The sequence below is a fragment of the Zootoca vivipara genome, chromosome Z1 (genome assembly GCF_965207765.1).
Source record: "Zootoca vivipara chromosome Z1, rZooViv2.hap1.1, whole genome shotgun sequence".
NCBI classification, from domain to species: Eukaryota; Metazoa; Chordata; class Lepidosauria; order Squamata; family Lacertidae; genus Zootoca; species Zootoca vivipara.
The window spans coordinates 35,493,984-35,520,880 of record NC_142583.1 but is presented as its reverse complement, the minus strand read 5'-3'; the positions used below and the strand labels follow the sequence as shown (position 1 = coordinate 35,520,880).

General features: G+C 43.0%; 2 long non-coding RNA genes across 2 annotated transcripts in view; one reads left to right on the top strand and one right to left on the bottom strand.

Annotated features, from left to right (window-relative positions):
• LOC148687335 (uncharacterized) overlaps positions 1 to 23,419 on the top strand; it is an 85,136-nt gene extending 61,717 nt beyond the window's left edge. The window contains exon 2 of the long non-coding RNA XR_015947716.1: positions 23,252 to 23,419. This is a non-coding gene — a long non-coding RNA (uncharacterized LOC148687335). The remainder of the gene's footprint in view (positions 1 to 23,251) is intronic.
• LOC148687334 (uncharacterized) lies at positions 129 to 26,069 on the bottom strand. The gene is made up of 3 exons (XR_015947715.1): positions 25,667 to 26,069; positions 23,549 to 23,641; positions 129 to 265 (listed from the first exon to the last, which is right to left on the bottom strand). It is a non-coding gene; the product is annotated as an uncharacterized LOC148687334 (long non-coding RNA).
• Between the last annotated feature and the right edge of the window lie 828 nt (positions 26,070 to 26,897).

Here is a 26,897-nt window from a genome sequence, read left to right as displayed (position 1 = left end):
GATTCTAAACGGAATACATTTGAACATAGCTTACCCATGCAGTAAATGAAGAATAAAAGGCATTCAATAATCAGGCCGCCGTGATTACAGTGGGTACAGTGAGAAGGGTTCTGCCTACCCGAGTCTGTACAGCCATTTACAGAGTCTGTAAAAAGATTTGGTCTTAGTTTGGGTTTTGGGTTTTTTTTGTTTTGCTGCTGCTGCTTTTTGCAGAGAGTTCTTGAAAACCCCATTTCAAGGCAGCTTGGATTCTGTGCTGTTTTGTCTGAAATGAGAGAGAGAGAGCGTGCAATGAAGAAGCAACAACTCACAAGCCACAGCAATTTAAGGGTTATTTGTTAAAACATTGTAATGAGAACGAAACCATATCTGCTTCCTTCAGTCTTCTGCTTGCAAGATTGTGGTACACATGGCATACAGTACTTTGCACTTCATGGCTACTTTGCTTTATTATGGAAGAGAAATGTCAAACATCTTTATCTAATTGATTATGTTGTACATTCTCCAGGTTTTACTGATGACTGCCCCTTTATCATGTTATTTAGCCAAAGAAAAGGAAAGGGGGGGGAAGATACCGTCTGTACCTCTAGTCTTCTTATTAGTTTCGTAATGTCATGTTACTTGTTAGTAGAATTACCATAGGCTGTATCCAGATGTTTTTGTAACCAAAGCATTGAGAAGGTAATGATCCCACTCTGCAGCCTTCATGTTCCTCCTAATTAATTTGAATCATTTCCCATGGTAAACATCAGCTTTTATTTTACTGGCAGGCTGGGTTTAGAGTAACTTAATACCATGGGCATGTGCCCAGTTTTCTATTCCGTTTGGCCATATGGCCAAATTCTGCACTTGATTGCACTGCCATTATTATCAAGAAAAAAAATCTTAATTATGGGAAAAAAAGATAGAGCACTGCAGCAGACTTTATGGTAGCTTAAGTATTTAGAAAATGGGCACAGCTACAACAGATCGAATTAATTTAAATGGAAGCTTAGCTTTGTTTAAACTAAATGCTGGACCCTAGGCCAAAATCTCAGAGCCTATGCTGTTTTGCCTTTTCCCTGAAATGATAGTACGGCAGCATGGGATAAAATCCAGTTACAAAATGCCCTAATTAGGGAAGAGCAGAGGCTGGGGAACACTTCAGAGGTGCTGGAAGAAGATACTTGGCTGTACTACTCATAATGTGGATGCCTGGTTGTATTTTAAATACAACAGCTACTAGCCCCGATGGCTATGCTTTTCCTCCACTGTTGGAGACAGTATGCAGCTGAAAGCCATTTGCTGGAAACCACAGGAGGCGAGAATGTCCTGCTTGCAGGCTTCCCATAAGCATCTGGTTGGTCAGTGTGAGAACAGAATGTTGGACTAGAAGGATCTTTGGCGTGATCCAGTAGGGTTTTTTATTTTCTTATGATGGCTGTGAGTTCGCTGTAGCAACTTCTATTGAAAAATATATGGAACAAGTGAATTGTAAATCAGATCCTGTTGTTTTCAGTGGCACTTAACAGACTTAACATGTCTACTCAGACAGAAGTCCTACTGGGGTTTACCACCAGGTCAGTGAGATTAGGAGTGCAATTTAGTTATGATAACCTCTAGCTGGAATCGGATGTAACTCATTTATGTAGTGAGATGCTTCTTTTCTCAGTTCACAGAGGCAACATCTTCACTACATTATCAAGAGAGTTCAATAAGAAAGAGCAATGCAATGGAAAACAGGAAATGTGGGTGAAAGTTCTACCCAGGTATATACCAATACCTGCATGGCAACATTCAGTTTTTTGAGGTGCAGGTAGCCTGGGCTCAAATAATAGCAGCCATAGTTTTCCTATAAAGGGACTCACAGTCTGTCCTCATAACCTTGATTTAAAGGAATTTAGGTTGGAACCATTCTTTATTAGATTCTTGTAGGATAACAAAGAAAGGAGTTTAAGGGGGAAATACAATAAATAATATAATTTCAGAACATTGATTAGCTTGATCCCAAGCTATAAGCCTTTTTGCATTCATGATGCCTACAAAATGAATATACTGAACAAGCATGCTTCTATTTCACCTTTTCTTTTATCAATTTCATGCAAGAAAGCAAGTTGAATTTCCAGCATGATCACCTAGTCTTGTTGTAAAGACAAAACCAGAAAGGAGATCTGACTCAGTCTAATAAGGCACATCCCTGCCAAATTTGGTAAAGAAATCATCCAGTTTCACACATCTAATATATTGGCTCCATGCCTGGGGGTTTGGGTGTTCAAGAGGCCACTCATTTAGCCCATGCAAAACTCATATTTGAATTGCATAAAGGAAAATGTTCCTGTCTGTTGTTACTCCTAATTTTCAGGGGCTCCAGGTCTCCATCCCCATTGTTGATGCTCATGAAAGGGGCAGGTAGAGAACAGAAATTCTGAGAAGGAATATATAAATTTCAATATATCCAGATATTTATTACTTGATTTTTTTCAGTAACCTGAATAATCTTGAACACACAAATATATGTAATTATGTATTAATATTGATGCATTGTGATGTCTGGAGGTTCTATGGAGAACTCGGGGTAGTTTCCTAGCTTCGGTCATGATGGGTGTTTTGCTTTTTAAAAACTTCCTTTCTAAATCCTATTTATATTTTAACTTATCATCCTGATCTCAAGTACCGTAAATTCATTTTAAAAGTGCAATTAGATTAGTTGGTTTATGTTCATGCAATTGTGGAGTTGGCTTCTTGTCCTTTATCTTAGGAAGCAAAATGCTTTGGGCTAGCCCTGCAAACCTGCTGGAAATGTTGGTCCATATTCTAGGTAATCTGAAAAATGAAGTATTTTTTAAATCTGGTAACTGCCCATTCAGTAAAAATAAAACCCAAGAAACCCAACTTTCCCTTAGTTAAGCAAAGTGCTTCTGAGTTATTTACAGTCAAATCCTATACATGTCTTCTAAAAAAATAAGTCACATTGAGTTCAGCGAGGTTTACTCCCAGGAAACTGGGTGGGTATAGGATTGAAACCTTAGAAAATTATACGTTCAACACGGGAGCCTTCAAAGGCCTCCCACCATGGAACAGATGAATAAGTAGTATAATCTTGTAAAGTGATTGGCTCTGTGACAGAAATGGAAGCAATGGTTCTGGCAAAATGCAATTCATAAAAATTAAACTCTTGAATGTCAAAGTTTGAAATTATGATGAAGTTGGACTGGGTCTTAATTTGGGGGAAATCCATTGGCACAAAAAGGGGGCACATTAACAGATGGCCAAAGCCAGTAATAAAACACAGCGTGTATCAGTCCAAGAGGGAGCTAAACAATTTTACTGAAACCAGTGAAAGCCAAAAAAGAGTGCCAATGAAGGGATTTATGAAGTTAGGAAAGGAAGATTAGAAGCAGATTGATTTGCGGTTTCCTTGTGTTGTAATCACAGTGTCTTCTTAAGCTATTGCTCCAATATTAAGCAGAGGATATAAACTCATGTTGGCCTCCAAGAAGGAAAAAGTTGAGCACAATTAAGCCCATTTGAAATCAGTGGGTTGGACCTTTTCAGCTTAGCCATGCTTCAAATAGACCCTCTGAAATCAACGGGACTTAAATCAATTCAAGCATATCTAAATCTAGATTCAACCCAGTGGGTTTTCTGTTGACATCCTGTTTCTGTCTTGCGGGCTTTCTGTCACCTTCTCTTTTGAATTGACAACAATTTATCACCATCCAAACTCCCACCATACTCTCTATTTTTTCATACTGTGAAGAGCACCACACTTTTGTTCTCATTTTGAAGCTACTGCATTTCCCCCTACAGCAGGCATGGCCAAACTTGGCCCTCCAGCTGTTTTGGGACTACAACTCCCATCATCCCTAGCTAACAGGACCAGTGGTCAGGGATGATGGGAATTGTAGTCCCAAAACAGATGGAGGGCCAAGTTTGGCCATGCCTTCCCTACAGCTTATGCAAAGGTTTTGAACCTTTATTATTATTTCCCTCTCAGATATTTTCATATAGTGTATCAAAAGTAGGAACTGCAAGAAAAATGTAGCCTAGCTTGTTCTGGCTGGCTAGTCGTTCCATTTCCCACTAGTTTTTCTTTTTCAGCTGATACTCAATACTCTATGTCAGCTAAGAGTTCCCCATAAGGTTTTGTTTTGTGAGAGCTTTTTAAATACTTCTATAAATCTTAAAGTTCCTTTGTGCATGCTGATGCCTTCCTCTTGTTTCCCAGTGTCATTCTTTTGCCCCCATTTCTCCCACTCATCATCTGAGTTCACTATTAGTACTTTCTTCTCTGAAGACACTTCCTACAGTGCCTGTGGATGCTGTGTGTATGCAATCCCATGAAGTCGCAGCTCCTGGAAAATAATAATAATAATAATAATAATAATAATAATAATAATAATAATAATAATATATTATTATTATTATTATTATTATTATTATTATTATTATTATTTATACCCCGCCCATCTGGTTGGGTTTCCCCAGCCACTATGGGTGGCTGCCAACAGAATATTAAAATACAATAATCTATTAAACATTAAAACCTTCCCTAAACAGGGCTGCCTTCAGATGTCTTCAGAGCCAGTGTGGTGTAGTGCTTAAGAGCTGTAGACTCATAATCTGGGGAACGTTGTGTCTACTGCGTCCAGTTCATGAAGCCACATAAAAGTAAAGACTTGTGTATGTTACAACACTGAGTTTCCATATAGTTGTTTCTCAGGCAGATCTGGTTATTGTAAATTGTGTGGCATATTTGGCTGTGGATCATAATTTTATCGTGTTCGTAGTCTTGACAAAATAATAGGATAAGTTTCTTTTTGTTTTCTTCAGATTGGAAAAAAAGCACTACATTTTATACTCACAATGAAACTAATTCCTTGCAGGTTCCAATTACAGTTGCTTTGATTGCAATCAATGAGATTAGTTACCATAGTTACAACAGCTGGCTGTATGGCCTTGTGAGGTCAAGGCAGCACTAGAGAAGGTTGATATGATTAGCATCTTACAAAGGTATCAGACTCATTCTCTAACAGAAAAATCTCTGAGGAAGAATTGCTCTCTTTGCTTTTCTTCTTGTGGAAGCTGGATTTTAAAATTTTAAGGCTGCTCTCTCCCCAAATGAAGTATGTTTTGTTTTGTTTGTTTTGTTTACAAGGTAGAAATTCAGGAGGAATATTAGTGTGTACTTTTTTTCCATTTCTTTTTGGATAAAATCAGGGTTGCTTGGTTTCCATTTCCCAGGGCTGTTTTCATGGTAACTAAATAAATGTGTTGCTCTTGGATGTTGAGAATCTACGTTCTAATAATAGCTTGGCTCTGGGGATGGTTTTGACCAAAATACTGGACACACCATGTCCCCTTCGCACCAGATGTAATAAGAAAATTCAGGTCAACTTTACAGGGCTGTTGTGTAGATAACAGACATATGACCAACATGGCAAGCTCAAAAGTAAGCTTTATCAAGGTCAAAGGGGCTTACCCCCAGGCAAGTCAATATAAGATTGCAGCCCAAGGCCACCTAGGCAGGAAATAAATCCCATGGAAGCCAGTGGGACTTAGTTTTGAGTAAATATATATAGATGGTTTCACAGGGACAGTTTCTACCATCAAGTATGAAGGATATGTCAGGAAGAAAGAAATGTCCATGTGGCTTTTATGAGTTACATTGAACCAAAATGGCTGTCATATAACCAAAAGCAATCTCTAATAAGAGACGTTCAAGGTCTTCTACAGTGCAATGTCTACTCAGAAGCTAGCCCTATTGAGTTTGAAGGGGCTGCTTACTAGCTAAGGGGGAGTCTTAATGTGATCCATAGATTGCTTAGGATCCTTTGGCCATTTGGGTTCTAATGATTACACTGGGGGGGGGTTACCTCTATTCTCTAGATTCATGTCTATGAGTAAAATTGGGATTCTGAGTGGTTAGGGTCAATGCACATGCGATGTTCAAAACAGGGAAGCCATCAAAAGTGATTCAGGCCTGTCCTAAAATGTGGAACATTGCACACACACCTATCCTCATGTCAGCAGGAACAGGACTCATGTGTACCAAAGGACACACAACTTGATGATGGCAATCTGTGTAGTCAATGGCTCTAAACATTGTGGTCTGGACATAGGTCACTATCCAGAAGGAATTGGGGTCATTGGCACTCACCAGTCATTAGTGACTGTGAATGTGAATGTGAAACTGGTAGATATTAGATATGTCTGATCCATTAATGTGGAACACAAGGATGTAGGTGAACCCTAAAATAAGAGTGTCTATTCTGACGGCCTCTAGGTAGCAGTACCTCCTAGAGATGGGGATTGATAGATGCCTTCAGCCCTCATTATCTAAAACTCTAATCACCCATAACTCGAAGCCAAATTCACAAATGTGAATCTCATGTAGCAATACACAATGTAACCTTGAGTAAATAAAAACCTCCATTCCTGATAAACCAAATGTTTTGGTTCTCCTCCAGACCACTTGGACGGATCAAACTGTAATATTTGTTTCTAGGAAACAAAGGCAGAGGTGGTAAATTACTTCAGACCCTCTGGGGTTTAGAGTGCTATATTGTGGAGATCAATCTGTCTCTGGTAACAAACCGTCTCTGGTAACAAACCTAACTTCAAATAAAAGCACACATACTTAGCTCACCATGGAATTCTATCTTGGAACCAAATGCCATGAATCTTCATGGGAAGATCATAGGACAAAAATGTGGGGAGGGGGGGGTTGATCCGTAGGTTTTCCCATGTAAGCCCCATCTGAATGAATGAGGGCTGCGCAAGCTGAAAGCCTTCATAGGAAAATGTCCTATTGGATTGTGCTTTGTACTTTCCACACAATCATTTCCAGCCCAATTGGGGGGGGGGGAATATCACCAGAATACACACACACACACACACACACACACACACACACACAATGAATTGTATCCCTTTGGCCATACCCGCCAGAATACAATTCTTGCTTTCCAAATGCCTCCTATTAACACTGAAGCAAAGCATGAACATATTATGGAACAACATCGACCGAACATCACAATTCATGCATTTTCTATCCAAGACAAATCAGAAGTATCAGAAATAGGGATGGGCAAATATATGATTTTGGGTTTAAGCTTTTCCCTTTTCAGTCCTTAAGTTCCGTTTTTCACATTTCACATCAGTTGGTGAGTTATTTATTTTTAAAGACCTCATGAGAATTCACCAGGATTTTGTGTGAATAAACACATTTTTAATTGCAGCTGTGCCTAATATACACATTTTTGCAATTTCCCCTAATATAAAACATTCTAAACGCTTCCCCCCCCCAAATACATGCATTTTCATTCTTACTTCACCCTGATATTTGCATTATAGTACACGTTACTCTGGGACGCAGGTGCATAGCTGCCAAGTTTTCCCTTTTCTCGCGAGGAAGCCTATTCAGCATAAGGGAAAATCCCTGTAAAAAAGGGATAACTTGGCAGCTATGCGCAGGTGGCGCTGTGGGTTAAACCACAGAGCCTAGGGCTTGCTGATCAGAAGGTCAGCGGTTCGAATCCCTGCGATGGGGTGAGCTCCCATTGCTCAGTCCCTGCTCCTGCCAACCTAGCAGTTCGAAAGCACCTCAAAGTGCAAGTAGATAAATAGGAACCGCTACAGCGGGAAGGTAAACGGCGTTTCCGTGTGCTGCTCTGGTTCGCCAGAAGCGACTTTGTCATGCTGGCCACATGACCTGGAAGCTGTACATCAGCTCCCTCGGCCAATAATGCAAGATGAGCGCCGCAACCCCAGAGTCGGTCACGACTGGACCTAATGGTCAGGGGTCCTTTAACTTTACACGTTACTCAATTGGAGAACTGCATTGCAAAATTTAGAAAAGTGTGAATTTTGAATGATGGCCATGTTTTTGTTTGTTTGTTGTTTTGGAAAGTGCGAATTAGGTAATTTTGCCTTCTAAAGGTGAACGGAATCAAATTTCCGCTCCGTTGCCAATCACAAGTGCATTTTTTAATGAAAAAGAAAGCAAGATGGTACTACACCGTCTGAGGGGAGCGCACTCTAAATTGGAAACGTATGGCAAATATGGGGGGTGGGGTGGAGAAAGGCAGAGTTCTTACAATGATAGAAAGTAAGAATATGAAAAACGTAATGCCTGAAAAAGTAAAAATATCATGCATGACAAGAAGGGAATGCCCAAATGAGTGCTTTTTCCACTTCTCCAATCTCTGTTGTTGTTGGGAGAATTCTGGACGATAAGATTATCTACATGTTGACAGACGTGTTTATTTGCTTCTGGCAAAAAAAAAAATCCCACCACATATTCCTCTCAGCATTTTCTAATTTTAAGAGATGGAAAGGCCATGCTTTCCCATTGCCAGAAGGTATTACTCTCACATCCCTTTCACTCAGACAGTATATCTTGGTTATTAAACTGAATGATGTACTATAGTTTATAGCAGGATAACTGGACAGATAACTGGTGACTTGTTTTTCTATTCATACATCATTTGTCTGCTTGCTTCTAAGAATACAATGGTCACAATCCTCACATGAATCAGAGCTAACAGCACACTCTGCAACCCCTTCTCTGTAGCCCACCACTGCACATACTTTTGTCTTCTTGGAAAAGAGAGTTAATGAAAAAAATGTGTTATTGGTTTCTCTCCATCCCTTGTTTGCTGTCACTGGATTTAGAGCCAGCTAAATTTGCAGTTAGGTAGAGAAGAAGATATGGATTTGCAGAAGCTATGTGTGTCAGCCTGTGGGGCATCACTGCTACGCAAAGTGAGGCAGCTATCTCAGGAGGTGGGCAACAAGGAGAAGTGCAGTCGTGATGGAAGACAGAGTTGTGTGTGCCATTCAGCCTGCCCATCACCCACTAAGATAGCCTGCTGTACTTAGTTACAGTGGGGGATACTGACCTGTCACCAATGTAGAAGTTAAATTCACCTGCAGTCCAGTCAGCTTCTAGAGCTATTTCACTGGAGGACAGTTTATCTGCAAGACCTTTAGATGGCAGATTTGCTAGAGTTCCTTTTAAAGATAGGTGTTTCCCTTGTACCCATTTGGGGTTAGAAACCGTAAACTATGCATTCTTTTCCTATAGTGATTACCACCGGGGGGCTGGGGGAATGAATAATCTAACCCAGGCATCCCCAAATTTCGGCCCTCCAGATGTTTTGGACTACAATTCCCATCATCCCTGACCACTGGTCCTGTTAACTAGGGATCATGGGAGTTGTAGGCAAAAACATCTGGAGGGCCGCAGTTTGGGGATGCCTCTTATGCGATTGTGTAACAGCAGGGTTGCAGAACTGGTGGTCCTTCTTGCATTTCTGGGTTTCCACTGCCATCAACTTCACTCAGCATAGCCAATAGTCAGGGATGATATATATATTTTTAATGCAGAACAGATGACAAATTTGTAAAATGTTGTTATATTTCTAACATTTCAAACACATGTTTTGATTGCCAGTTCTTTGTCTGTCACCCTTTATAATCAGTTTTATTGATAGGCTGTGTTTTGTAGATTGTGCAATAGATTGGTTGACTATTATATGCAGGCTCAGTTAGCTATTTGTAATAAAATAGACGCCTTACAAAAGGCTTGAAGATAAATCTTTACTTGTCAGGTTGGCAACAGCCAAACAAGAATTGGCAACAGGTTGGCAACAGCCAAACAATTCATATATACCATATATTTATGAATAAAATACATTTCTCTCCCTTGAGCTCGAGGGTTTAGTCCTTTTTGTTTTCAAAACTCCTTCACAACAGTGAAAAGTTATTAATCCATAGCTTGCCTGTCCTCACAAACTCCTCCGCAAAGCGTCTGCTTGAAGTCACAACACTCCCACATTCTCAGTCAAAGAATCAACTAACAGAATAACCAACCAGTTGCCAACTGCCACCTTCTTCCCTCAATACTATTTATTCTTTGTGAAATACATCTACAATGCAAGTACAATATAAATACTAACAGCTCCTACTACTTCGAGCTGCAGGGCGGGAGATCTGTCTCCCCCCGCCCCCACATTTCAGTGCACAGACAAAATTGGCATGTTAGGCTAGGCTAGAAATCTCGTGCCTAACAAGCTTGGGTTGAACTTTAACACTGCTGACCACTCAGCTTCTCTAAGGTTGCATTCAAATAAATGGTTTGAGGACTGCAGCCAGTTACGTAAGTTCTTGCCTTGATCCCAGTGGCTAATTACCTCTTGCATTTAGTGGGATCCAATTCAATATCTTCAATGCATCATTAGACAAGAACCCCATGATATTTAACAGGAATAACTGCTGATGCTGCTACTATTACTTTGTTTAGGGGAAACAGTGGACTAAACAATGTTTTTTAAGTATGTTCGTTTTCTGGAATGTCTCATGTGTTTGTGTAAACAGACCCCCTAGAGAGGTAAATCTCTGATTGCTCCACGTCTACCTGTAACTCAGCATTCAAACTTTTTAAAACATGTGCTTAATTATTTGAATCACTGCAAAGTGCTTGGATTCTTCTCATAAACACACTGTTGTATTCTGCCTAATATATAAACACCACGACCCATGTCTGAGAATGTTGGGAATTTTATTAGCCCCATAAAGTTTCTGTTGAAGTCTAGTGCCGTAAGTCCAAAATAAATAATACAGAGAAACCATTAGAAACAATTATTTACCCTATTCTCCCTTCTCCTTCTTTCTCCACATCCACCAAACAAGTAACTCTCCAAATAAACTTTGCCACTGTGGTTACTGAGGTCATTTATGTTTGCGATCTCAGTATTCTGTAAGCAAATGAGCCAGAGATTCAGAGCAAATCTGACGGAAATGAGTAAAGATGGGGGAAAGTGAGCACTTACCTTTTTGAATGCCTAAAAAATGACACTTTCATTTTCTTGAGATGCAAATGTATTTGAATACAATTGACTGGCCCACAGCTAACAGGCAGGTGACTATGCAACAATACATTCTATATTCCAAGCTTTCCCTGATCCATAAGATTGGGCCTTGTCTTACACGACTGAATTTCTGCTTTATTCACTTTTATGTGTTTTTACATGGCTGTCTTACTTGGTCCTAGGTTGTATTTTTGTTTCAATGTTTTAAACATACACTACTTGCTTTTAGACCGTACGGCGACTTAAAGAGTGGGGATGATTTCATTTGGTGGCTTGCGCTAACAGAGGTATCAGAAGAATTCCTCCCACAATGTTTGAATGGGCTTTTAGTCAGTGGCGTGGCAATGGGGGGGGGCAGGGGTGGTGCGACTCATGTGCCATGTCTGGGGGGAGGGGTGACAAGAAGGCACCCCGTGGGGGCTCGCCCTGCTGCGGCGGCGCAAGCAGCCATCGTGCTGCCGCAGCCGCATGTAGGGGATCCTCCGTTTGCGGTTGCAGCCACGAGCAGAGGATCCCGGCACAGTCCGTATGGCACTGGAGTGCCACCCAGGATTTATGTCAAGCTGTGATAGAAATAATGGCTCAGAACAGCCACAAAGAAAGCCATTTGAACTATTATCAGTTTAATAATCGCAGCCCCAGAGCCAGGAGATGTTCCAATGAATTTGTAGTTAAAGACAATAATTGAGGTGTTTTTTTTTAAGGCAGAGAACAAGAGGAATAGGTACAGTACTTATTTGTGTAATGCAATCATTCCGTATTCAATGTTTTTGGAAAATAATTTCTGGAATGCAGTAATTGGCAGTGCTACATGTTAGCAGATCCCATTCTTAATCTGCCATAAAGCTCCCAGTTCATGCTGGGTAAGTGTAATTGTGTGACTTCCTCTTATCATGAATGAACTTCAAAAGAAGATAAAGATCTTTAAAGCATTTGGGAGACCATACTCGATAAGTCTCTCAGCCCCAATTACCTACCTTGGGAGGATTTAGAAATAATGCAAAGGGCCTTTGTTCTGGGAAGAAATAATTTGAGAAAACCTCTTTTGTGTTCCTTGTTCTCATTGGTCTTAAGATACTTTTTTATGGTGTAGCTCTATATTTAAACATTTAAGGCCCCCTTTTCTTTTGCCAAAATATAAATACGGCTTACTGTAAATGAGGCTCAGCTTTTCTTCTTATCCGCAGCCAGGGAGATTGCAGAGGATGCATTGGAAACATATGATGACCTTGAAGGCCATAACTAATTTGCATAGTGTGGATACACATAATTGGCATACTAGGCATATCCAGTTGCTCACATTTTATTGGGGAGGAACCAAGACCCAAGAGGTGTGGCCCATATTCAGAGACACCTTAACTGGCCTATGTTGGGAAAGAACTTAAACCAGCCTCTCAAAACTAATACGGACATCGAGAGATGAAAAGATGGCCATTCTCTCTAAGAGCAAACTCTGAGTGCCAACAGATTGGAAAGCAAAACAGGGCCAGTAAGAAACAAGGAGGAGATATCAACCTGTCTGGGTGAACCTTGAGATAGGCAGAAGTACAAAACAAATCCATCCTAGTCATGATTAAGCATGCTCGGTTGTCTCCAGGAGTGACAGAATATTATGTGCCAGTTGGCAAAGTCAACTGAGTAACTAAAGCAGGGTTTGGGAAGCTGTGGGCGGGGTGTGCTAACTCTTAGGGGTGGAGGTGTCTTTGGCCCTCTCAAAAACTGTTGGCATGGGGCCAGGCCCCCTCAATGCTGAGGGGTTGGAGGTTGATCGCTGAGCTGAGAGTGGTGCAGTTCAGTGGCTGGCTCCTCCTGAGTGTGAGAAAGGAAACTGTGCCACACTGGTCTCTGTGCTTGGCCTCCTGATGATGTGACACCACGCACATGACATCACACATACGCTGCATGCCGGGCATCTAACACCACACACACACGGTGAATGGCGGGTGGCACTCCTCAATCTTGGGTGCAAGACAGCGCCTCTGCTGGAGGCATCCAGATGTTGGTGGACTCTAGCATAACCAATGGTCAGGGGAAGATGGGAGTAATACAAGAAGAAAGATGGGAAGATGGGAGTAATACCAGGCCCCAGGTTTCCCACCCCTGCTGTAGAGACACTCAACCTTTAGGGATTTAATGCGACCATTTGTTCCTCGAACTAGTGTTTTCATTCTTCATCTCAAAGTTCAGTAGACCTTTTATCTCAGCACATAAACATTATTTTAAAACCAATATTTTACAGAGTTGGAAAACTATGACCTTCTCATCAATGATGCCCTCATGAAGGAAGCCAACAACTTTTGTAGCATTATTTCTCTCTCTCATACAATAGCTATCGTGTACTCTTAAAAAAGCCGTTAAATGGAAAATTGTATTTCTTGCATAGAAAGAGCCAGAACTCAAACTGGCTTTCATCTTAATTAATCAACAGCCTGATTCACATCCCCACTTAAAAGAAAGCACTTAAGATTTATATAATTCCATTAACTCCAGTTGACTCTTGTATTTGGCTGTAAATCTGTACGGGGTTTTACAGTTTATTAATCAAACCCTCTCTTCTGCTGACTGAAATACTTCAACCTGGGGAGATAATAATCCTTGTACGTCCAATTGTAACAAATTTATTGTTACATAAGCTTCCCTGGACTAGTGCCCGCTTCATATAGTGGTTAACGGATACAAAGTCCTCACTGGTAATTTAAATCAAAAGGTGAAATTAACAGTGCAATTGAATACTTAGATTCAATGTGGCTTACTTTCAAGGAAGTGTGCACTTAACTGCAGCCTAAGTGTCCTCTCTTGCCTCCTGACAAAGCAATCTCTCCCCCCCTCCCGCCCTTGTGCTGGGCAGAGGTGTCTCCCAAGTAGACCTACAGGCCTCCTTTAGCCTCCCACTGGCAGACGCATCATTACTCCACTGGTGCAGAGCCCCTGCTTCTTTCCACCAAATGGAAGATGAAGCTTTCTCGAGTGGGGTTGGGGCAAGCTGACCCAGGATCCATTGTATCCTGAGCTAGCTCTGTTGCCGCTATGTGATGGCAACAGGCTTGATCCAGGTCCAATCACAGCACCACCATTAAGCTGGCACAGCAATCTACCTCCACTTCCCACATGTTGCAGGTATAGGAATGACCCTGCTTCTCTATAATTCCCCTTTGGACTGAGAGGGAGGTAGCTAGGATTGCTCACTTAGTCTTCCTGTTCCTGCCTTTCTATTGCTCTTTCCTCACCCAAAATACACACATGCATTTCCTCCACCACTTCCTCATCACCAGGCTTCCTCTGCTTCACTTTTCTTAGGCTTCTGGCTCTTCTCTGTTTTCTGAGATTCTCTTGCTGTTCTCCCTTTCTTAAAGCTCACATCCTCTTCATCTTCCTTGCTCTGCTACCACCCATTTGATACCAGCGGTGCTCAGGTGACCCTAGTGCAGGCTTCCTCAGCCTCGGCCCTCCAGATGTTTTGAGACTACAATTCCCATCATCCCTGACCACTGGTCCTGCTAGCTAGGGATCATAGGAGTTGTAGGCCAAAAACATCTGGAGGACCAAGTTTGAGGAAGCCTGCAATGGTGTCTGTGTGATGTTACTCTCCTAGGCAAGCTGACCTTTCACTTTCCCTCCAAAAACGCAATAAAATTTTGCTGAGATTCTGTGTTCCACCACAGTTAATATTTATGAGCATTTCATACCATTATAGAAGTGTCCAACCAATTACATAGATACAAAATGGCTGGGAGAGTTCTAATTCAGGCATGCAAATGGATGTTTGTATAAGATTTTGTCTTCATAGACCTATTTTAAGTGTATCAAGGAGGCCTTGAATAAGCATAATAATACATATTTGTATGCTGGGGAGGGGAACAGATGGAAAAATCTGAAATAATCAGAAACATATGGGGTTGGATTATTTATTTATGGTCATTTTTTAATATTGCCTTTCCTTATATCCCCGGGGCAATTTAGAGGAAAGAATATTCTCTCTCTCTCTCTCTCTCTCTCTCTCTCTCTCTCTCTCTCTCTCTCTCTCTCTCTCACACACACACACACACACACACACACACACACACTAAAGGGGAAGTGTACAAAATCACAGAAGTAACATAAAACAGAAAGATTAATATCGTATCCCAAACTTGAGAAGATAAAAGGTAGATGCCAGGTGAAACTTTCTGGGAAGAGTTTTCAATCATTAGGGCCCCACTCCTTGAAGACCCTCTCTCTAGCAAGCAGCTGCCTCAGCTCAATTGTTGGGGCACCCATAGGAGGCCCTTCCCTGTAGGGCTTAATGTACAATGAGTCAGACATGGTAACCCTTGTCTGCACTAAGCCCCGAAAGCAGTATTATGCCACTTTAAACAGGCCTAGCTTCCCCCAAAGGATCCTAGGCGCTGTCATTTGTAAGGAACTGAGAGTTGTTAGGGGACCCCAAGTCCCCTCAGAGAGCTACAATTCCCAGAGCTCCCTGGGAAGATGGACTGATTGTTAAACCTCTCTGAGAACTGTAGCTCCCTGAGGTGAGCTGGAGAAAAACATAGGTCAAATATATGTTGCCTATGCTTGTCCATTCCCACACAGTGTGAACTAAACACACAACTGTCAGCAGAATAACTTTTCTTTTAAGGGAATCATAGGACACTGGTTATGGGGGGGGGGTCATTTACGATGGCCAAACCTTATTCCAAACTGTTCAGAAAGTGTATGTAATTTGAGTGTAATCTCAAAGGAAAGGTCCACTTTGGGAATACTTCTTTTTATGCAAAGGTCCGAGTTATGATCCCTGCAAATGCAGCTGTCAACGTTCTACAAATCTGTGGGGGGAAATAACAATTTGTGATGATGTTCTGTTCTGGGTCTTGGGAGATCATAGAATCATAGAATCATAGAATCATAGAATCATAGAATCATAGAGTTGGAAGAGACCACAAGGGCCATCCAGTCCAACCCCCTGCCAAGCAGGAAACACCATCAAAGCATTCCTGACAGATGGCTGTCAAGCCTCTGCTTAAAGACCTCCAAAGAAGGAGACTCCACCACACTCCTTGGCAGCAAATTCCACTGCCGAACAGCTCTTACTGTCAGGAAGTTCTTCCTAATGTTTAGGTGGAATTTTCTTTCTTGTAGTTTGAATCCGTTGCTCCGTGTCCGCTTCTCTGGAGCAGCAGAAAACAACCGTTCTCCCTCCTCTATATGACATCCTTTTATATATTTGAACATGGTTATCATATCACCCCTTAACCTTCTCTTCTCCAGGCTAAACATACCCAGCTCCCTAAGCCGTTCCTCATAAGGCATCGTTTCCAGGCCTTTGACCATTTTGGTTGCCCTCTTCTGGACACGTTCCAGCTTATCAGTATCCTTCTTGAACTGTGGTGCCCAGAACTGGACACAATACTCCAGGTGAGGTCTGACTAGAGCAGAATACAGTGGTACTATTACTTCCCTTGATCTAGATGCTATACTCCTATTGATGCAGCCCAGAATTGCATTGGCTTTTTTAGCTGCTGCATCACACTGCTGACTCATGTCAAGTTTGTGGTCAACCAAAACTCCTAGATCCTTTTCACATGTACTGCTCTCAAGCCAGGTGTCTCCCATCCTGTATTTGTGCCTTTCATTTTTTTTGCCCAAGTGTAGTACTTTACATTTCTCCTTGTTAAAATTCATCTTGTTTGATGTGGTTACATTTTTGTGATCCACAGACATTTCTTGTGTCTCACAGAGTTTTTACATGACCTACGGTAAGGCAAATTGTTTAGATTCTTAAAAAAGGTAAAGGGACCCCTGACCATTAGGTCCAGTCGTGACCGACTCTGGGGTTGCGGTGCTCATCTTACGTTATTGGCCGAGCGAGCGCCGTTTACCTTCCCGCCGGAGCGGTACCTATTTATCTACTTGCACTTTGACGTGCTTTCGAACTGCTAGGTTGGCAGGAGCTCGTGTTCTTAGGGAGTTGCAATTAGCACGTCCCACTTTTTGAGTTATAGGCTACAGCTTTGTGACATATAAAAACATAGGAAGTTGTCTAGACACTGACTGGCAGTGGCTTTTGGAATTTTGGAGAGAAACTTAGAGAAGCTAGAGAATGAAGCTGGTACTTTCTGGAGGCAAATAATGTGTTATGTCACTGTATTCCCTCCTCGCTTGAGGTGCACTGAGCTTCTTCAAATGGCTCACCAAATCGTTGTCTCTATCCCTCATTTGCTATCGCTCTCCTGCATCTTTTCACTTTATTACACTGCTCCTGATGGTTACTGGAAACCTGAATGCCATGCTTCTCAAAAAACATGCTATTCAAGGTCTAGGGTGGCATCTCAAGTGATATGTGTTGAATCATCTGACTATTAGGTAAATAACTGACCTATAGGTTGCAACACCAGAGATACTATGTGACCGCAGGTGTAAATCTGACAGCTACAGGCAGAAATTACTCTCATTAATTCATTCACCTCAGTTTTATGGTTCCTGGATGTATAACATACCTATAAACCGAGGTGCTGGGCACCCACTTGAAACCAAGCCTTGAACCTAGTGCAGACAGCATAATAATAAATAATACAAGCGCCCGTAACATGAAATAAATGTAGTTTAACTTTAATGAAGATTGAAAGGTTGGTTCTGTATCACAGAGTAATTTTTCGCTTCCTTCCAGTACCAGGCTGGAATGTGTATACAGAGTTTTTACTATGACGTATGAGTTGATTAGCCTTGACAGGAGAACATGTTTAATTACTGAAGAGGCTTTTTAATTGTGGTTTGTGGGCAGCTTTTGTGTTTTGGGAGGTAAGTCATAAGTTGTAGATGAGATGGTCCTGGACAAGAGAGGCATTAGCTCTGAATGAGAACTGGACTACATATATAAACAGGACTAGTTGCTGGCAAAAGTATTACTGGCTTTATAAAAATAGCAGATGTGGAGGGAAAGGGTGCCAAGACGACTAACACAATCTCAGCGGGAAGCCGTTGGCATGTAAATGTTAATGACCCAACAAGGCACCATGAAGGAAGACGTTTGCTAGAAATCCAAAAATGTGGATGAAGTTGCCGAGAGTAACATTCCCAGGGGAAGGAAGGGGGAGGAGAATACCTAATAAATACATGTAATGTGAGCACTGCAGTGTTTAAGCCTTAAAATGTTTGGCGAAGGAAATTAGAATTTATAAGTCATTAAACTAAAGATAAATCCAGGAGTTGAATAATTCTGCCAGAGTACTGGAGTAAGTAGAAAGAGGGGGGGGGACTGGGCAGCAGCACACAACAAAAGTGCTGCTGTCAGATTTGATGGCTTGGAGCTCATATTTATTTGTTTGGATTTATTGATATTTCCATCCTACCTTGAAAGCACAGGTTAGGCTGCAACATTTAATCCTGCGTACATGACCAGATTAAATTGAAGCAATGATTTACTTCTGGGCATCATTTGATATTAGTTAGAAACAGAACCCTGTGATGGGCTGGGAGGGAAATCGGAATAGGGAATTACTGGAATCTGGTGGTGCTTCCTTTCCGTTCCAGAGAGCCCTGGTGCTGAGTCAGATCTCACAGGACATGCATAATATCACCACCCTGCAAGAGATTATGCATGTGCAAGAGAGCCTGGGTGGATTCTGGAAACCGTTCTAGAGGTTCTGTGGAACTATGGGCAAAAAAAATCAAGTCCTGCCAAACCATTTCTGGAGCGGTTGATATGAATGTAGGTTGGCGGATGCTGTGGCTTTGGTCTCCTAAACGCCATTTATAACAGGGTTGGGGAAGCGGTTTCCCCCCCTTGTTGTTGCACTCCAACTCTCCTCAGCCCATCCAGCAAAGCCCATGGGCAGGAATGATCAGAGTTGTAGTCCAGCAACATCTGGGGAACACACATTCCCTGCTGATTTATAATTCCCAATGGTAATGCATTCATTTTTAAAATGCAAAAAAGATTTCATAATCCACAATACTTTTTTTTAAAATGGAAAAAGTTGCACCATTAAGAATAACAAATTCTAGAAAAAGGAAACATGACTTTCTACTACCAGCATTGAAAATATGGAGCTTTTAAGATTCAAAACAAGACTCTACCAAGTAAGAAAAAGAAAAATCAGGATAGGAGCACATAAGGAGGCACCGTTGTCACTTTGGGTTTCCATCTTACAGTGGTACCTCTAGTTGCAGACTTAATCCATTTCGGGGTGCCGTTTGCACCCCGAAAAGTCCACAACTAGAACACCTCTTCCGCGCATGTGCGTGGCGCGATCGAGTGCTTCTGTGCATGCGCAAAGTGCGCAGATTGCTTTTGTGCATGTGCGAAGCACACAGATCACTTCTGCGCATTCATGTGTGGTGAACCCGGAAGTAATCACTTCCGGCTTTGCCGCGTTTGTAAGCTGAAAGTCCGTAACAAGAGTGGAATGCAACTAGAGGTACCACTGTACTTTGAAAGTATAGGCTAGGTCAAGGGTCACCAGCCTGACCATGGTGCCCACCAGGGTGTTCTTGGATGCCCTCACGATAAACCATGCTCCTCAGGTTTCCAGGTTTCAATAAAACCCAAAGTAAGTTTCTAGCATTTTCAGAACCTAGGAGGCAAAATGTACATGCACCATGTACATTATAAATTAGCCTGCTCCACACCTTTCAGTGGTTTACTCTGTCTCTCCAGAAGCCTCCCCCACCCCACCCCCCCAGGAATCTTGCAAACACCCATGTGTGAGAGGGAAAATACACTTGGGAGAGAAATGGGGAAAGAGCTATGTGTGGTCTGTGTGTGAGAGGGAGATATGCATTTGGCAGGACAGGTGTACTGTGTATGTGAAGTGTGTGTGTGTGTGTGTGTGTGAGAGAGAGAGAGAGAGAGAGAGAGAGATGAGTTGAGTTTGTGGTCAGCATGTGCGTGTGTGTGAGTGTGTGTGCAAGATGCACCTTGTATATTTTTTCATGTTACTAGGGAATGCTCCATGTTGTTGGTGTGCGTTGTTATGTGTGCATGGAATTAATATTGTGTGATCTCCACCATCAAAGCCAGCAGGATAATAGCTAGCTACCCAAGGTAAGCCTGAAGTTGCCCAGGGCACGGAGAAGAAACAATGTACTCTTTTGTATTCTACATATCCTGCCTTGCAGTCTTTGTGTACTTTGCCATGCTGCCACGGCAGCCATTTTGTGACTGATGTCTCAAAACTTAACACGTGCCTGGGCCAAAAAGATTACCGACCCCTGAGCGGAAGTAATGCAATGTGTCATGGAGGATATAATTGTCAATGACTATGAGCCATATTCACTCAATAGAACCTCAGAGTGCAGGCTGTTGGTGTGATCGTATGTGTGGAAGTGTCCAAATGTAAGGGAAGGGTTGTTGCCTTCATGCATTACTTATGTGCTTCCTAAAAACATCTACATCCCAGCGCTTTGTCTAATTAAGCAACCTATGGCTTTTTAAACTGCATATGGGAGGTATTGTTGTGCATTTTTGTGTTGTAATCTGTGATCCTCGGATGAAGGTTGGGATGGAAATTCAATAAATAGATAAATAAATAAAAATACTTGGACGCAGTTTGATACCAGATGCTGGATTTACTCTTGGTCCGATCATAAGAACATAACACGAGTTCTGTCAGATCAGACCAAAGGTCTATCTGGCTCAGCATCTTGTCCTCACAGCAGCTAACTAGATCCATGGGGAGCCTGCAAACTGTACACTCTCCTCCCTTGCGATACCCAGTGATGGGTCTACAGAGGTGTATTGCCTCCAATAGTAGAGGTAGAACATAACCTTCATGGCTATTAAACTACCCTCCTCCATTTTGTTTCATCTTCTTTTAAAGCCACCCAGTTTCAAGGCCATCACTAACATGAATGGGTTTAAAAGAGGATTAGACAAATTCACAGAGTAATAAGGCTAGCAATGGGTGCTAGCCATGGTAGCTCTGTTCTACACTGTTTGGGGTGAGGTGCACCCTACAAGGCTGTTACTTATCATTGCCAGCCGCCGTGACCAGAGTTCGTTCAATCCATCATTTGCCTTCAGTGGCGGAGCTTCATGCTCCGTCACTGGGGCCCGGGGCGGGGCTGACGTCTGTTCTGGGGGCTGGGTGTGCCTCCCAGAGGGCCGTGGTGCACATTCTGGGGCGTGGTGCACCTCCCAGAGGGGTGTGACAAGCGTTCCGGGGGCGGGGCGGGCATTTTGGGGGCGGGCGCCCGCAATGGCGCCCCTTGGAGCCTGCCGCTCGGGGCGGCTCGCCCCTACCGCCCCTATCTTCCTACACCCCTGTTTGCATTATCTATATTTGAGACAGTTAATCAGTCAATTAAAAGTGATCTTCCAAATGTCCAGCTTTTGCAACATCAGCAGCAGCAGCAGAAAAGAAAAGAGGATTAAATTTTGACTCTAAAGACTTCTTTGTTTTTTAAAACTCCCAACTGCTTCTCTACTGGTTTTGCTTTACTGGCATCCTTCTGTAGTCTGCCCATGTGGCCCGCCTTTGCCTTTCTAGGTGTTGCAATTGCTTTGTAATTTCCTCTTCAAGATATGGGGAGTGGTAGTGGTGCCAGAAGGAAGTTTGTGGAATCATTGAAATCCAAAAAGTCTATTAAAAACACGACTTGGCCTTTTCTAGATGTAGGAGAAATTGCCAACAGCCATTTGCAGAACTAGAAATAAATGTTGGACATTAATCTTGGAAAGATATTATTCTACATGACTAGGATATGCTGCAGGATATATAGCTGGTATTCCTTCTGCAGTGACAGCTGGCTCTTTCGTCAGTTATTCCCCTTTCATTTCGGGAACCATTGAGAACTAAATTACATTTCTGCTGAAACTGAAACTCTTCCACTGACTAACCAAATATTTCTTTTTTGACTCTCCTAATTTATCATCTGAAAACATTTTTGAAAAGAGATTCAACTGAATTATTGATCTGACAAAGAAGTGTATGGTCACAAAGCTCAGTTTGATAGAGCCTCCAACCAGAATAGCTTTGTTTGTCTCCAGCTATTGCAAAGTTCAAAATTTCCAAGAATAATAATTATAAATTATCCTGTAAAGATGAATACAATCTAGGTCAGGCATCCCCAAACTTCGGCCCTCCAGATATTTTGGACTACAATTCCCATCTTCCCTGACCACTGGTCCTGCTAGCTAGGAATCATGGGAGTTGTAGGCCAAAACATCTGGAGGGCCACAGTTTGGGGATGCCTGATCTAGGTGATATTCATATACAGTGGTGCCTCGACTTACGAATTTAATCCGTTCTAAAGGCACCTTCGTAAGTCGAAAACGGCATTGGAAACGCAATTTCCCATAGGAATGCATTGGAAACGAAAAAATTCATAAGTTGAAGCAACCCTATCTAAAACCGCCACATCCCCCCCCCCCCCCGGATGACAAGACATTCGTAAGCGTGTGGCCATTACCCCCATTCGTAAGTCGAAAAATTCGGTTGTCAAGTCGTTCGTAAGTTGAGGTACCACTGTACAGATTTACATTTTGTTTTAATTTTCCATAGGGAGACTTGATTTCCTGTTCTATTCTAAGTACAGTGGTACCTCAGGTTACAGACGCTTCAGGTTACAGACTCCGCTAACCCAGAAATAGTACCTCGGGTTAAGAACTTTGCTTCAGGATGAGAACAGAAATCGCGCGGTGGTGCGGCGGCAGCGGAAGGCCCCATTAGTTAAAGTGGTACCTCAGGTTAAGAAGAGTTTCAGGTTAACAACAGACCTCCGGAACGAATTAAGTTCTTAACTGTATAAAGCTGCCCAAAATAAGTGGACTTTACTCCCAGGGAAGTGTGCTATAATTTGTAGGTATGAGGCAGATTACAGACCATGCCACATTTTTCAGTGTCCCTTGCTGATTTGTAATCCTCACCTGTGTTCTAGCTAATGTTAGTCCTATTCAAAGTAGACCTATTGAAATTAATGGACGTAATTTAGTCACCCCTCATCATTTCAGTGGGCCTACTCTGAGACTAATCTTGGATGCAACCCAGAACATCATTTTCTGATTTTTATTATATTATTAATGCCCATGTCTTTAAAAAGAGAGAAGTACATAATTAACTCCCCCACTGTTATAGTTGGGTTGGTCCTGTTGGAATTTGAATTTTATTGCAGGCCAGAAAAACCTAATGAGTTAGAAATGGAACCAAGGCAAAAAGGTGCTTTGATATCATTCACCCAGTAAAGTGGCTGTTCTGTAGACAAAAATGTATTGCTGAACCAAATATTGTTGGCAGGTTTTCTTTCTCCCTGACCTCAGCGCTTTAATTTTCAACTCTGAATCTGCACATGTTCTTATTATGCTTTTTGCATTTACTGTTGCAACATGTACATTGTAGGACAAGGGCTTGTTAACCATAAGCATCTCTCCGGTTGGCAGGCAGCCTGCAGCAGCACTTCTAACAGATGTTTCTGCTTTACAGATCAATACAAGAAGAGCTCTTGCCTTGTCCAGGATGGAAACAAATGCCAGCACAGCGTTCCAGTGACAACTACTATGACACAAGGAGGTTGATCAGAATGCCATGCTTTATTGTCACCTCCACCAATGAAAAATAAAGTGATATTAAAAGAGACATGTTTTAATTATCCATCTAGAGTTGATGAGACTTGGCAAGACTCCTGTCTTTTTGAAACAGAGGGGGACTACCTTTTTTTGTGGGCCACATACCAGTGATGGGTGAAGCCAAAAGCAAAAACGGGCAAGATGCAATTCTTACCTTTGTGCAGCAAGCTACATTCAGTGGATACTGGTGCCCATTCGACCAGGCAGAAGGGCAGGACGCCAACAGTAACAGCGGCAGAGCAAATGCCTGGGAGAATAGAACCAATATTAGCAAGAGCAGAGCTATTTTTCTAGAAAAAGAGGTGCCAGAACCAGTGCTTTTGGGGGGTGGGGTGGGGAGGAGGACCGGTGCTAGGGGTTTTTTGCACCCTAGGCGAGATCCCCTTCCAGCAACCCCCCCCCCCAGGCATCTGCCTCCTCTCTGCGGGCCTGGCCCAGCCTTCACCCCCTTCCCTTCCCAGTGCCCCTCCTGCTTACCTGAGACGTCAACGGCTGGGTTGCTCTGGCCGCCCTCGGGCTTCAGCCATGGATCCCCGGGCGCAACAGCAGCTGCTCCCGCCTGCCCGAGAAGTAGAGCATGGCGACGGCGCCTGGAGCCGAAGGCCCGGCTCTGGCGCGCGCACCACGGGAAGGGGCTGCTCTCGCCCCACGTGTCCTCCACACGCTGCTGCCCTCGGCGCTCCAGGCATGCCTGGGCTGCACCAGCGCCACTGCTGCCGCCCGCCCTGGATGTGGGTAGGTGGCGTCGGGATGCAGCGGCCGCACGGCAGAGTGAGTCCTGTGAAGCCAGCAGCGCTCCCCATCATGCCAGCGCCCCCTCCATTTTGGCGGCCTAGACAACTGCCTAGTTTGCCTTAATGGACACGTCAGCTCTGGTACCGACACCTCATTTTGTTGTTGTTAAAAAGTGTGGGGAGTACTGGCACCTATTTTATTAGAAAAAAGGCACTGGCCAAAACTCCCCATGACTGCCTCTCTTGTTCTCTTATAATGCTAATGGCGCCCACCCGAGAGGTGCCAGAACTGAGTTCTGACCAGTTCCTGCTGAAAAAAGCACTGAGCAAGAGCCAGCTAATTTTGGTTTTGCTCTCATCCTCCTTCCTGTTGAATTCTACAAAGGCAACACTAAGACTAAGGAGGAGGAAGCTGACAGCCAGATGCTACCCCCCTGGGTTGGATATAAGGAAGGAAGTAGCTTAGTTGCACTAGCCTCTGCTGGATACATTGCTGCCATGCAAAAGCCAGAGGTTTCTAGACACCCATCTCTCTCCATCTTTCATCCAGACAAGCAAGAGGCATCACCGTATTTGAAAGACACATTTCAACATGGGAGTAGGGAATTAGGACATGACAAGCAGCCTTTCCCCTAGTCTTTGTACAAAGATTACTGCATACCTGCCAAGTCTCCTACTGAAAAATGCAGGATCAGCAGCGACGCAGCACCGGAAGTTGCGTAGAAGCAGCTTCCGGGGCCGCTCTACCCATGTGTGGGCACCAGAAATAGGGCAGAGCGGCACCGGAAGTCACTTCTACGCCATCTTGGTGACGGCCACTTGGCGGCGGCCATCTTGGTGATGGCTGCTGCCATATGGCCGCCGGGCATGCGTAGAAGTGACTTCCGGTGCCGCTCTGATCTATTTCCGGTGCCCACACATGGGCAGAGGAGCACCCAAAATGAAGGCTCCCTGGCAGGTAGGAAATCCGGGGGATTTCTGGGATTTTTCTCCATTCGGGAGAACAGCGGGAAACTGATTAAAATCCGGGGTTTCCCATGAAAAACGGGATACTTGGCAGCTAAGGATTACTGTCATCTGTGGCAATGGAGCCCTCGTGTGTACAGCTGCACACCTAAAGGCTTCCACATGACTTGAAACCCGGCACTATAATAGGGTTGCCATATTTTAAGCATATTTTAAACATTAATGCCTGAAGAACAATTGAGAGATTTTAAGCTCCTAGAAATACTGAAGAATGGGCCAAACTATATGTGGCATTAATCAAGCATCTCTCAAGTACAAAAGCTGGGTGTTTGGTTTTTTTGACAAATAGCCAGTGTGGATCTTCATGGGTACCCTAATGTAATGTCTTCTGCTTCAGAGTCCCCATGTTGATAATATAAAATCTAGCACTTGTTTTGATCAGCCAGTCACATACACTAATTAGCGAACCTTTTCAAATGAAAGGTGTTGGCAGAAAAGGGCAGAACATTAATTATTTTTTTCATTTCTACCTACTGAGGAAAGACCTCACCAGACAAAATCAATCCACTTACCATAACCACCAAAGGACAAAGAAGTTTCAAACAGCAAACATCACACCTTTGCTGAGCACCTATGTGCTGAGGCACGGCCACAGCAAGTGATGGCGCATCTGATTAGAAAAAGAGGAACCAGGTTCAATCCTTGGCATTTCCATATAGGGCTGAAAAAGGCTTCTGTCTTGGACTGCAGACATCCACTACTTGTCAGCACAGGGAGTAGTGAGCTAGATGGACCAATGTGTTAGAGATTCATTCCCTGTGTTTGCATTCATGGGATTGTTGTCTATCACATGATGGTATATGTTTTCATTCCACAGAGTCGGACTTGACGGAAACAGGATGTTTGTTACTGTGTTTCCTGTAGTGGGACTATTGTCATTTGTTCTTTCTCTTTGCTGTCTGATGCTAGAGAGAGGGGGAGCCATGTTGCAGTAGTCTGTATGTGTTTATATGTAAATAAACGTAGATTAGCCAAATGCTGAGCTACTGAGTTCTGTTACACAATTGCGCAAAGTCTGCAGATCCGTAAGTGTGCTGATGTCAGTTGGCATCAGTCGCTGTGATGTTCGGGCTGGAGAAAGCTTTCGAAGCTCCCTGAACAATTGACCAGGAGGGAGGGAACATGCCAGTTGGGCATGTCTCTTTGCCAGGGTCCTACTTGCGAGTAAGAGATCCTAACACAATGATCCAACTTGGCAGCCAATGTGATTAAAATTCCTCTGACCCCTGTTTTAACTCCATTGGTTTTTCTTCTTCTGTATCAGTGTTTAGTACAGTCGTACCTCGGGTTACGACCACCTCGGTTTGCGAACAGTTCGGGTTACGAACTGCGCAAACCCGGAAGTGTTTTCGCCGCACGCGAAAATCGCGCTTTGCGCATGCGCAAAATGGCAGCGCCCATCGCGCTCGGTTTGCGAACTATTCGGGTTACGAACTGCGATCCGGAACGGATCGCGTTCGTAACCCGAGGTATTACTGTATCAGCTTTCTAGGTTACATGCAGCCACCTAAAAATGAAAGGCAAAAGAATGACTGACATTGGTGACATGACTGGCAGAAGAAGAAAACAGATTGTGCATTTTCACAGCTTCTAAAAATGTTCAGAGAGAGAATCCAAGGAATTCTGGGTAAATATCTACCTTCCAATCTTCAGCAGGAAGAATGCTTAGCCCAACTGTGCAGAAGTGGTACTCCAGATGGCTGTAACCTCAGAAATTAGTCACACTATTAAATGCTTTCAGTC